This window comes from Topomyia yanbarensis, chromosome 3 (assembly GCF_030247195.1).
Source record: "Topomyia yanbarensis strain Yona2022 chromosome 3, ASM3024719v1, whole genome shotgun sequence".
NCBI lineage: Eukaryota > Metazoa > Arthropoda > Insecta > Diptera > Culicidae > Topomyia > Topomyia yanbarensis.
In genome coordinates this window covers 92,230,033-92,243,365 of record NC_080672.1, presented here as the reverse complement: position 1 = coordinate 92,243,365, position 13,333 = coordinate 92,230,033, and the positions used below count along the sequence as shown (strand labels likewise).

At 37.7% G+C, this 13,333-nt stretch overlaps 1 protein-coding gene across 2 annotated transcripts in view; it reads right to left on the bottom strand.

The window, feature by feature from the left end:
• The window catches only part of LOC131690264 (SLIT-ROBO Rho GTPase-activating protein 1-like), a 417,012-nt gene that overhangs the window by 401,531 nt on the left and 2,148 nt on the right, over positions 1–13,333 (bottom strand). The window contains exon 1 of one of the 2 annotated variants that reach the window (XM_058975896.1): positions 3,274–3,857. The exons of the other annotated variant lie outside the window; for it this stretch is intronic. The gene's annotated coding sequence lies outside the window, so the exon portion shown is untranslated. Of the gene's footprint in view, positions 1–3,273; positions 3,858–13,333 lie in introns of those variants that run through there. 2 annotated transcript variants of the gene reach the window in all.

Below are 13,333 nucleotides of genomic sequence, written 5' to 3'. Positions count from 1 at the left end.
ACAAGCTACCACGCTGTTTATTTGTGAGCACAATTCGATTTGTGCTAAGCGACTCACCCCTTGAGTCCTTATGGAAACAAAGCTGCTTTCGAACCGCACGGCAATTCAGCAAGAAATTAAACTGTCACCGTGTCTGCGAGCGGTTTGCTTATGAACTGTGAATTTATATAGTGTTCCGCTGTTTAAAGACTGGACAAGCGAATATCAGCCGAATAGGTCGGTAAAAGGTATTAAGATATTCCGAAGTTAAGCAATATACTTGTTCTAAGCGTATCTTGGTTTACTAATCAATCAATCGATATGATAATAAAATAGCCTGGACAATACTTTTGCTGACTTCCTACTCGCATAGTCATTCGGATCGCAGCAATCAACAGTCAGTCTGTGGAAACCATAATACTCCCTACTGTCGAATTCTCAGTAGTTAAAGACACAAGTTACTCAGTGCAAGAAAATATTTGGCTCATGCGGAATTAGATAGCATATCGAACGAATGATGTCACTTTTTCATGGTTAGAAACAGTTAAAACTTAATCAACCGACATATAAGCCAGTACAATTGTTTCTACAAAATCTGTGTAAATATTTAAACAAAAATACGTTGCAAATTACCATCGCACGCGTGAATCACCATTCTACTCAAATTTGCACGCAAGCAAAGCTCGTATAGCGATTACTGAACATCTACTGGCGATGTTGAAAGCAGGCCTCGAAAGTTAACTCACGTCACGTCATGCCTCCGATATAGTAATTCAAGCCGTACGACTTTTAACTATTAACCTTGGTCTGGTAGTTCAGAGGGTAAGGCGTTGGCGTCGTATAAGCCACCCGTCGTATAAGCCAGCCCCCGGCAGGAAGGATTCTTAGTAGTCAGTAGCCTCGTAACACTAGCCATGCAGTAGCACTGCACATTCCTAAAACCTGGCTGCAAAGTCTGCCGAAATGAAACTTGGAACGAAAAACTAGTGCTAGACATACTTCTGTTAGCATAATGGAAGGTTTTCTGTACGTTTACAACTGGTTCTCTCTAGAAAAATCCGCATTTCAATTTTCTTATCCTTTGTTTCTCTTCCCCTTTAATTTATCGAAAAAGTCTACAAAATCGATACAGTAGAACTTTGCCGCAACTACCATACCATATTGGCCTATTGTTCGAAAGTGATTCGATGTTTAACCTGTATTGGAAGCCGCACTATTTTGTAATTTTATCATGCTAAGGATTTTTTCCAACGATATACGTGGGCAAAATATTGAGTGCGGTGTATCAAACGATCGGAGTGGCCCAGAAAACGTCCCGTTAATTTCTATTTCAATATTTCAGCAAAAAACATTATTGGTTATCCGCAGAATCTCGTGCTCGTGACTTTCTATTGAGAGTGGAGACCTTCTTTAGCGGTGGGGATACAGTTGACTGCTTGTCTGCTGTATCTTTGGGATTATTTGCTTCTCTCATGTCTGACGTCCAGGTCTTCATAGTTAAAGCTGTATTGGTGCCGACGGTCGGATGTTGTATCTTGCTTCTTGCACTTGCGCGTGAGCAACGTCGCCTTTTTATCCTCACCGATAGTGCTAACAGTTGATTTTGGGGTCTGGATGCTGTTTAGCAGTTGTCATTATGTCCTGAACAACTGTCACAAATTTGGGAACCGTTTTACCTACCGTTTTTTTTTGTATAGAGATCACTGTTCAAATAGGTATATCGTCGATGAGTCGGAAATTCGCTGAGATGCATTCTCGTTTGTATATGTATCTTTGTATTGCGCAAGAATTGTTCACGATGTGGTTTATTTAATAGTTCCGTGATTTTTAGTTGAATAATCGATCCGCATTCTCAGCATAAAGAAATTTCTCCAAGTATCAGGTTAATAAATTCTATTTCACTTCACTCGGTTGTATAGGTCTGGCTCAGGCAGAAGTAGAAATTAGACTGAAGACCAGGTATTGTTATTTTATCTCAGAGGAATATTTATTAAAATGAATGGCATAAAACTTTGCATGCTTTCTGAAACTGTGTTAGCATCGATATTCGTAACGGTTGGCATTGCAAGCATTAGGAGCGGTTGTTTAAATTTATCTTTAGTGATCGCAATTTTGGATATTTACTTTTATTTTTTTTTCCATTTTCTCAAATAAAATTAATTCCCGGTTAAAAAACAGTGTTATGCTTAAAGCTGATGACACCACTACGTCATCAATATTTGGTTAAATTTTGACACACGCAGACACAATAATCAACATAGCAAGATGATTGAGCAAATTACTACTTTCCATCCATATCAAAAAATATCCCACGCCGCTTTGCGCCGCCGCCGCCGCCGATGATTTTAGCAAACGGCGTCACGCCGATACGCCGCCGCCGCCGGCCCAAATCACACCTACGCCGCCGATAACGACATTTTTCATCGGCGCACACCTCTAAGTTTTCAGCTTGATACCGGGTATATCCCGAAAGCATGGCGTGAAATAACTGTTAGATTTTTTCCCAAAGGGGGGCGCTCAAGCTATGAAGAAACCAAGAGTTGGTCGACCGTTGGTTGAAATAGACCGATTTCAAAAGATTTAGGTCATATTTAATCGGTTGTCGCGTCGGTAGACGCCCATGTTAAACTCCCATAAGAGTCGGTGCAACCATCGATCGATTAATTGGTGGCATACTCGGCCGATTGTGCCGACGCAAACCAATTTAATTGGTGGAAAATCGGGATGATTTTCTATGGGGAAGTCACCGATCACGATGGGGAACGTGCCATTTGAGTCAGACGCTACTGATTCAATACCAAGTTAGAATTTTGTCGGTGTCATGATTGTTGCAGTGAGAATAGATACACTGAATAGAACATTTAATTTTTTATGCAACGCGGAACGCGGATAATTTATTCCGAGAAAGGTTATAGATACTATAGCTTCCTTTAAAAGTTGTCCTTAATATAGTGCGGTCCTCTCCTTAATAGGGCCAAAATGGACCCATTACTCTACTTCATGTAATCAGATAACTAAAAATGACTTCTGGTTAATTCGAACAGAGTAGAAAATGTAGTTAAATAGTACCCAGTTCTTTCAACTTCCCCGTTCTAACATTTTTTACTGACTCATATAATCGAACATCACTGTACATAGAGCTACTCATCTCAGAACTTTTTAGGAATGTTGATATACAAAATTGTTTTCTGTATTTTATGAGCATTCGAAAGCATTTCAGCACCGCACAATACTGATTCGATCTTACAAGAACCAATTTTTAGCAAATCTACCTCAAATAACGCTCTCACACACCTGAAATTTTCAGCATATTCCGGTTTTAAAACTCCAGCTCAGATTAGTTGCCATACGCGTTTGCCTGCATTCCAATCCCAACACAACACAACCCTTTCGGCAATCCACCGTAGCCAGGCATCTAAAAGGTGCGCGGGAAAAAAAATTGCGCTCAACGTTCTTACTTTTTTCGTTGTTTACTCGCCCCTAATGCTCTATAGAGAAGGCGGGGAGATTTGTTACTTAAAAGGCCACTAACAGAGTCTACACACTCTCCGCCCGGTTGTTTGTTTATACTGCACACTTGTTTTTCCTGCTTCGCACGTTCTCACACACCGACGCTAACATTTTTCACACTGGTAGGAAGATATTTTTAGCACAGCACATCTAAAAACAGCACCTCGATAATAAATTACTATTTAGCATATTTCATTAGTGCGGTTTATACTACTTTCCACACACTCTTTCCGACGTTTGACTTATGGCAGCAGAAGCATTGCTGCCCCTTTCGCACGCTGATTGCTGAGCACTGAAACTGGAACAATTAGCAAATATTCGTAAGACAGTTGCGTATCACACATGCTTCGAGCTTCACAGTCAGATATAACACCTACGCGCTCTGATAGCATGACAGATGAGAACGGATCGGTTAAGAAGGTAGGTAGGTACGTTCATGCACGACTAATTCACTGGCGCGACTGCTAAGTCACTTGCACGATGCTAATATGAGAAGAGAGACTAAATACTACGAGAAAAATATAGGTAGGGGATTTAATTGAAGTACAGTAAGTGTCCGGTTTTGTTGGCGTGATTTATGGTAATTGTTTGTTAATTAATCTAAGCTCTCTCTCTGTCTCTCTCTCTTAGTTGGGTAACTATTAGAACCCATTACACAGAAAACTTGCATTACCTAGCAGTAGGAAATTTTAAATATGTGCATCCTACTTCCTCCAACGAAAAACGAAAGGGAGGGAGTCCAAATTTACACAAAAATAATGAAATGATCTCTAAAGCCGAATAAACTTCATCCCATTAATTTTGAGTAAAAAAATCATTCCCTGTCCCTTGTTTTCCGGAAGTGAAATAAAGACAGCAAATTAAAATTACCTACTGGTAGGTAATGGATTTTAAGTGTGTAGTTTGAGAAGCGATTGCTATCTCTGTTCACCGTATTGACGCCAGTGGTAGGATGAAAAGAGGGAGGAACATTCTATTCGAATTCTTTTATTTGTTTCGAATAAATGAGCAATCGGTATTTTTTTATTTCCACTTTAACTGATATTTGGGCGAAGAGTTTATGTGTAAAACAATAATTTGATGATGTTGTTTTGATGCTTTGAACATTATCCTATACTAATTTGTCTTAGTTTGAAACGTTTGCTACTGTCTGGACACAATTCCATAACCCGTTACACAACTGTATCAACCAGGCGTAAACAAAGGAAATTCAACTTATGTCATTGCTCACTTAAACTAGTTCATCGTTAAACATAGCATAATACATGTATGCTTCAAAAAGATGACTAATTTTGGTTAACGTTTTGTTTCGACTTGTATACGGTCAAAGGTTGATCGTTTGAAATCAAATTGGATAAAATAAGCTTTTTTATTTATAACAACCAACTAAGAAGATTTAAAAATCTTACAATGAAGAACTTTCGTTGGGCGACATCCAAATAATTCTCCAACAAACGTCCATCGTAAGGCCCGTGCTGAACGATTTTAAAATAATTTTTAGGGCTTCTCAATGGAAATCCAATTGGCATAATGTCTGTATGTGCACTAAGGTCATATAATTATCTTAAAAACGGCTGAATCGATCTCGACGGAACAAAGTTCAAATAAAAAGCCTTACGTGAGAATGTAACACATTTAATTTGATTTGAGATATGGTTGTTAGTAGGGTAATTTCGGGAGAGATACCGCACATTTCTGCACAAATGCTGGATCAAAGTAAACCGAACAATATATGATGAAATCATTTTTATCATTTTCGGCAAGTATCTAAAATACACCGAAATGGTTTCTGTCGTGAAAAAAAACTCATCAAATTTCCAAGAAGATTTTAAAAACAAAGGTCAATTCGGGTGAGATGCCGCACTGTGATCCCAATCTGAAAAATGGTATGCAAAAGTATTTTTAGTTCTCAGTAATGTTTTCGTGGTTAGGTGTATTCAGTAGAGATGGTCGGGTTCGGGTTTTTGGACCCGAAACCCGGACCCGACCCGAACCCGACGGGTTTCGGGTCGGGTTCGGGTTCTGTAAATTTAAGCATCTCGGGTTCGGGTCGGGTTCCGGGTTTTCAAATTTGAAATTCTCGGGTTCGGGTCGGGTCCGGGTTTATGAAATTTTGGACTTTCGGGCTCGGGTCGGGTTCGGGTTTTTCAAATTAGAAATTATCGGGGTCGGGTCGGGTTCGGGTTTTTGAACAAAACAACCCATCCATTTCATGACACTGTTTGCGTCTATACACAAAACGCAGTCTTTTTTGTAGTAGTGAATTATACTTCGTAATACGAATGGATGACACATATAACCGTACCAAATGTTAGCACCTCTGAATCGCTAGAATTCGTTCGCATTTTCTGGTGCTCAAATATTGTATTTTTTCATTCTTGCATAAAATTCCGTCTCTTCAGATTCGCAAACTGCCTGAATTATTTAATTTTTTAAATGAACATTCATGAAAGATCATTCAACAATACGTGTTTCACATCTAAAATCTCTTTGCGTATTGTTTTTCATGATAATTAGTAATAAACCAAGTCAACAGGAATTTATCGGAAAATATCGGTTTAACTTTCTATAATGGAATATAAATTTCGACAGGTACTTTAAAACCGATACTTAGGCCGCGGCGACTTTTTCTCTACGTAAACGGTTTTGTGGGGTACATTCGTACCCCAGAACTAAAATCGCTCTAGTATGTCTAATTTTTATTAAATTTATAATTAAATTGGATAGTTTTATTCTAAAATCATTCTTAAAGTAAAATATTCATGTTTTGGCTATTTAATTAGGTAATATTTCATTTTGTATAGAACAAGTCTTTAAAATACGTCAAAATTCTCTTTTTTTTCTTCATATTGCTATAACTCCGGTAGTTTCAAATCGATTTTGACCATTTATACGACGTTGTAAAGCTTATTAAATTTCCTTTTGAACATTTTTTTCAAAAACCGGTCAAAAAGTATATTTATTCCGATGCTTTTTTAAAACCAAACGCCAATACAAACGTTAAAAATACAGCAATATGCAGTAACTGAGATGAAACAGGAAGGCGTCGAAGGAATAGGTAGAGCCGGTGCATTGTACGTGTATATAAAGTAAGTATGTTCCAGAGCCTGGGCTGCAGAAGATAACGATTCGAATGATGCGTCTTGCATACTATACACAAATCATATTCACGAATGTTTTGAGTCTTTCATCCGCAAAAGCAAAAATTACGATACCGATCCAAATGAATTTTCTAGTTGCTTTGCTATAGTGCTTTGTTATACCAAATAACAGATACTATTATTCAGCAGAGTTGAAACTTATACAATTTTACACAAGTTTCTCGCTTACTATGTATCGATATTTCGCTTTTAAAAAAATATATAATTTTTTTTTTTGAATTATGTACACATGACAAAACACTAACGCTACGGTTTTGTGGGGTACATTTGTACCCCAAACAAACTTTAAGCAAGCACTGTTAAATTGGTCAAATGAAACAAATAGGTTGTACCTGCCTTCACGGAAGATTAATAATCAAATTGGTTTATGATAAAGATTTCTTGCAATAAACTGTAACGGAAAAATAAGTATTTGGACTCATAAATTTGGTGGTACTTTGGTGTCATTATGGCGGCTCAAATTTAAAAAGGGCACATTATTTTTTTAAAAGCAGATAGTTTAGGCCAAATTTATTTTCTAGAAACTGTCTTTGTTCCATCAGACCTAAACCTAGCTTCACTTCCGCCAGGTTTCGTTGTTTATGACACTCATATGGTGATGGGATAATAGCACCATTATCAAATCAGTGGTACATATATGATACAAGCACTTTCTGTCAGATTGTTCCTGGGCTGAGCTGTTGCATGATCCGGATTCCTTCATGAAAATACATGAATTTCCACGAACTTAACGAAATGATCGCACAAATTTTGTGTGTTCTGTTGAAGCCATTAACGGATTTTTAAGTTCGGAGTCGTTCCGAGAGCTCCATTGGAGATGTCGAAGCATCTTATCGCGCATACCGTATAATCTGAAGCATAAAATAACTTAGATACCCAATCATAGATCGTACTAACGCTAATGATGGGACATCAAGAACACGTCAGAAAATGATTGATACCCTTCGATACAGGTTTGACCGTTCCAACCAGTAACGTGGGTGACGTCATGTATACTGTCGAATACGAATAGCCAATTGCCATAGATTAATTTAATACATGTAACAAATTATACGAAACTGCCTTGCAGGAATGGTTTCTGATAAAAAATCAGAAAGTTTGGTTAATTACGTGCAACAAGCAAGGTTGTTGGAAACTGTGACCATTAAGATATCTGTTCTCCATGAGTTGGCCGCCGATTTAACTTAATTTCCGGTTAAGATATCAATGATTTATCAAGTTTCTCAGCACGTTACAAATTTGACGTTCAATAATAGTAAATATAAATGCGGATTCTACTCGGTAGTAATTCGTTTTTCCATATGCAGATATAACTCAATGTGTATGGTGCTACTTCAGATTCGAGTGATTCTACTATTCTTAAATGAGTCAAGGATCCAGCTCGGGTGCCTAGAATTAAAAATCTTCGAGATCTTTGGTTGATTCTCCGTATTAGCAAGTTGGATTCGGATCGTGCTTCTCAAATTTTAAATTTTCGGGTTCGGGTTGGGTTTTCAAATTTTAAAAATCTCGGGTCGGGTCGGGTTCGGGTTTTGCAAAATTTTCTTTCTCGGGTACGGGTCGGGTTCGGATTTTTAAGTTTTAAAATGTTCGGGCTCGGGTCGGGTTCGGGTTTTTTAAATTTTATAATTTCGGGCTCGGGTCGGGTTCGGGTTTTTAAATTTTCATGCGCTCGGGTTCGGGTCGGGTTCGGGTTCGAAAAAATTGAAACCCGACCATCTCTAGTATTCAGTATAGCTTCATGAAGCTTGATTACGCCTACAAATATGCTAGTACCTGTAATGACTATACTTCACCCATTGGTGTCATCAACTACACAATTGATAACTCACCCACTCAGTTAGGCTGCCAAAAACATTCTGACTTTGAGTCCGCTGCAAGCGGTATTCATAGGTAAATATACTCATAATCCTATAAATAAATAAATAAATAAATAAATAAATCCTATATGTGACGGTGTTAAGTCCGTTAGTTTGTGGATATACCTTCTTAACCCCTTCATGCCCACGTTGGTTATAAACAACAACGTTTTTAAACAGCTATAATTTTTGGTTTAGGCAAGATTGACTCACAAAAATAAGTAAGGCAAATAAATGTGGCTATTGCCTTCCTTTTGAGCACTAACAGTTATAACCATGGTCCATAAAACTACAATTGCATTGCAATTAATCTAATTGGATTTCGTTGGTACAGTGCGGCCAGGGACAGTTGGCGTTAAGTACGAAAAATTTAATTTTGATATATCTTCGTTATTTTTAAATATTATTTAAAACTGATAAAACCTATTAATTTTAACTGTCTTCGACTACGTTTTTCACGCAATTGAACTATTGATCACTTGAAGGTAAACATTGAACAGCTGCTATCACTGAGAATAAAGCATTTATCTTTAAGAAACAAGCTTTTTCCGATTCTTGACCCCACCATTTTTAAGGAAAAATAACTGTGAAACTTCATATATAGAAAAAGTTAGGCATGAAAGGGTTAAGAACATGTACATGACTCGAATGTTAATTAAATGACATTTGTTTGTTAGAGGAAACTTTGTCACTTCGACCACTATTCAGGTTATCTTTTGTGGCCGCTCCTTTTTATGCTCTGCAATGTTAAAAAATGCTCGAATCGAATGTAGTTGGAAGCGAGTTGTTTGTTTGTCCACATGTGTCGTCCCAACCAACGGGTAGTACATTAATAATGCAGCGGAGGATCTGTTTGGGATAGGTATAAGATGCCTTCAGAAGTATCGCTCCTTTCGAAGAAACAGTACTGCACAATGGCAGAGAATATGTTCCAACCTCTCGGGCTCGTAGTTACAGAATCGACAAATGTCATCTTGACTTTTGCCATTTTTTCAGATCCAATATGAATGAATGAAATGTATGAATTTCTTGCCTAGTTAAATGATATTCCGATGTGAAAAAAATGAATTTTAGCTACGCATTCTCCGTCATCGAATACGCAATCTCACTCGCAATTTTGATGGGGCACATATCCAAAATGTAGGGAAGAGATACCGCATGACGGCATTTTCCTCTGAAACTATACATGATCAAAATGTTTTCTTAAAGGTCCCAACTATTCAACTGCTACATAATTTGCCAAAAAATCGCATAATTAAAAAAAAAAACAAATTTAACGTGATACTGAAAATTTTCGGTACACCGCGATGCAACGTTTGTGAGATCGCGGGCACCGGTGTGCGTGGATGATCGCGAAGGACTCGAGCGTTTGTACGTTAACGCGTTTGTCGGGTGGGCTAGCATATACGTAACTTTGCGTACATAAATTCGATTTTGTAACCGTGTGGCCAATCGTTTATTCTTCATGTGCGCTCTTGAATGATCGCGGACCGTGACTCTTATGCCTAATTGTCAGTGTACTAAAAGAGAGTTCCTCCATATCACTAAAATTCCCGATCATGTCGCCCTGGGACATGTGGTCCAACTGAAAGCATGATGCTAGGCTGCTAGGGTAGAAACTTCCGGACATGATTCATGATCGTGCGAACGGTGCGTTAATTCTTGAGACCGCGATTGTACACTTACTATTGAACTACTGGTTTATATAAGAAAATAGTTGTTTCCGTACTTATGCTTTCCCAAGGTGTTTTTGGAGAGTTCGTTTAGCTCTGTAAACTTACTCAACGTGTTCGTGATAGGATTATTGTAATTGCATTTCATTAATTTTACATTAATTTTTCTTCATTCCCAGGGTCAAATATGATCTCAACTGTTTTTCCGGATTGATTTCTATATTTAACATGTTGAAATATTTCTTTATTTTGTTTAGTGTTCTATTGGCTGTTATTTATACTTCTTCATTCCCCTTTAACTGTTATTGAGAAGTCGTTCGCGAATTGTTCGTAAATACTTTTTCTGTTGTAATTTCGTGTAGTTTAGCTGTGTAGAAATGGAAAATTGAAGATGATAAGGGGCTGCCTTGTGGCAACCCTCTGTTTGCCTTTTTGTAGAGATTTCTGTTGATTGTATCCAGCGCAATATTTATTTATTTAATTGCAGACTTTAACCAACTTGGTCATTCGCCGGAATCCAGCGTAATAGATCTCTCATTCAAGTATGTGTTTAGCCACCTAAAAATTTTGTTCGGGATTGCAAATGTGTACAATTGTCAGTAGGAAATCAAGTAATTGATGTTGTCTATTGTGGCGGAACAAGAATTTTTTCCAGAGGCAAACAGTTTAGTTTTTTTGACTTCGCAATTTTCCAGTTTCAGATTTATGTTGATGAGCGCTATGGGTCTGCATTAAGATGCTTTTGTTTTGTCCTTTTTGGGTTTTAGTATGGGGTTGATTTTGCTGATCCTCCATTGTTCGGGGATGTCTTCATTCTTCCATACGTCGTTAGTAATTTCTGATTCTCTTCAGAAAATAGTATGATAACCGGTTGTGTCCCGCCGCTGCAGTGTATTTTCTACTTTTAAAAGTTTTGATCATTGCTTCCTTGTTAATTTTTTCTCCATGCCTTTATACCATAACCACAGACTAACATACATAACACAAAAAACAAAGCTTTGCCCGCTTTAACAGTCATTTTAAATATATTTGTAGTTGAGACTGTGGCCACATTTGAAATTATGGCGCCTCTGACATATAAACAAGCATATGGGGGATAGACCACTAGTGAAAAATTGTTCCCAAACCTGAGGGGTAACTCACCAGTAAATAAGTGTTTCGGACTATGAATAAAAGGTGGATCTAGTTTTCTGAGAAAATTGTCGGATCGATGTTTTTGAGGGAATTCCCTCATAGTGTTATGTCTGTTAGTCTGTGCCATATCTATCAACATTTCTAGTTACCAGTTCATAAAAGTCGTTATTTTCAGAAAGTAGATTTCGACGAACTCTTTTACAATCTCCTCGCTGTGTATCATTTCATAGTTACTTTAATTTTTAAAGTTCCCTGATGTATATCTTACTATATTCCACATTTATTTAACGTTAGTTAAATTCCTTATAGTTTTTCCTCTTTTTAGAGGTTTGCGGCCGTTTTAAGCACAACATTGAATTCTCTTTCTGCCTTTTTGAATTTATATTTCTCCTTAGTGTAGAAAACAGGTAAAAACTATTTTGCTCATCTAAGGAGAAAATTGTTTGAAACTACGTTTGCGCGTAAGGGCACAAAGCCTTGAGATGTTTCAATACTCTATCTTTTATGTAAGAGTCTTAAGCTGTGGATATTGATTTGTGATATACTGAGCGTTTGTTGATTTTGTCTATTATTTTTTGTATAATCGGACCGATTTTGATTACCAAGAGATCCGTACTCGGATTTGAGTCCGATTTGACGTTGTTTTGCAGTAGTGTTGTTAAAAAAAATATGTAATTGATTCCACACTTTTTCAAAGCGTTCCACTTCCGCCAAGAGAGCAAATTTTCTGGCAGAGACCGCTCTGTTAGATTTCTGTAAGTCTTGGTTTGGCAGCCCTGTCAGATTTCTGCGCGTATCCTGTCGGGTTAGTTGAGCTGGGCGAACTTGGTTTCGTTCGCGTTTTCTGGCAAATTTTGACAGGAACCGAGCAAAACCCTGGCATAACTCGGACATAAACTGTACTAAGATCCTGGCAGTTCCTACATGGTAGAATTTAGCACGAATCAAGCAAAACATCTGACAAAGATGTTTCAGGAAGCGTGCAGAGATCTTGGCCGTACATTTCTGACTGGATTCTGGATAAAAGTGAGCAGCACCGGTTGGTTTAACCACTTCTGTCAGAAATGGTTGTTGCATTTGAGCGAATTCGTTGCCAGAATTCTCGCAGAAAATCTGCCAGCATCAATTTTGCTTTGCTCAACTTTTGCTAACTTTCTGCTTGCCACGCTGACCGGGCGAACTTATTGTTCTGTCATTATACTTGTCGGAAATCGATTATTATCTGAGTTGTTGACTTATTTGGGAGCTCCAATTCAGGGAATTCACCGAGCGACTTTAGGCTTGTTAATCGGTTGTTTTGGGGGCACATTTCTTCCACTTCCGTAAACATCATTTTTCTTTCAGTGTACTCAGTGTCCGTAGATACACTGAAAAGAACGACGTGGTATTTCTAACTACTTAGTCATGGTAGAAAGAACCATTTTCAGTAAAAAGTTAAATTTACCATGAATAATTTTGAAACTACCAGAAAGTGCTTGAAACTACCATGTGGGTCGAAGAAACACTCATGGTGGCTTTCACTATTTTGTATATTTGACTTAATCTTTATTCCATGGTTGAAATAACTACTAAAATTTTGAATTTGACTGTGCTTCTGGTTTCGACTTGCTATAGCTCTGCTGTCTTGTACCATTTTTACCATGAGTATGGTAATAATGAAAGGATTTACCAGTGTTTTTAACTGAACACAACTTATTTTTAAAATTACTATGAACATGGTCATTTATCCAGTACTGTCCAGACTGTCCGCCATATTTTTGAATAAATTAGTTTGTTTCACAAATTGCGTTGTTAGTAACGAAAGCGGATGAAGTAAATGACCACGTTTCTGATCTGCAATTTATCATCGGTAAGTATAAGAATAAGAGAAATGAATTACAAGTTCTTAAATTATTTCATTTTTCATTGATTTCGAAGCATCATAAAGCCCTGTTGAGGCCGCGACCCTGCAGAGTCCATGGAACAATCGACATACGCTATTCGTATCGGTAAGTCTTTATTATTTATATATAATGAA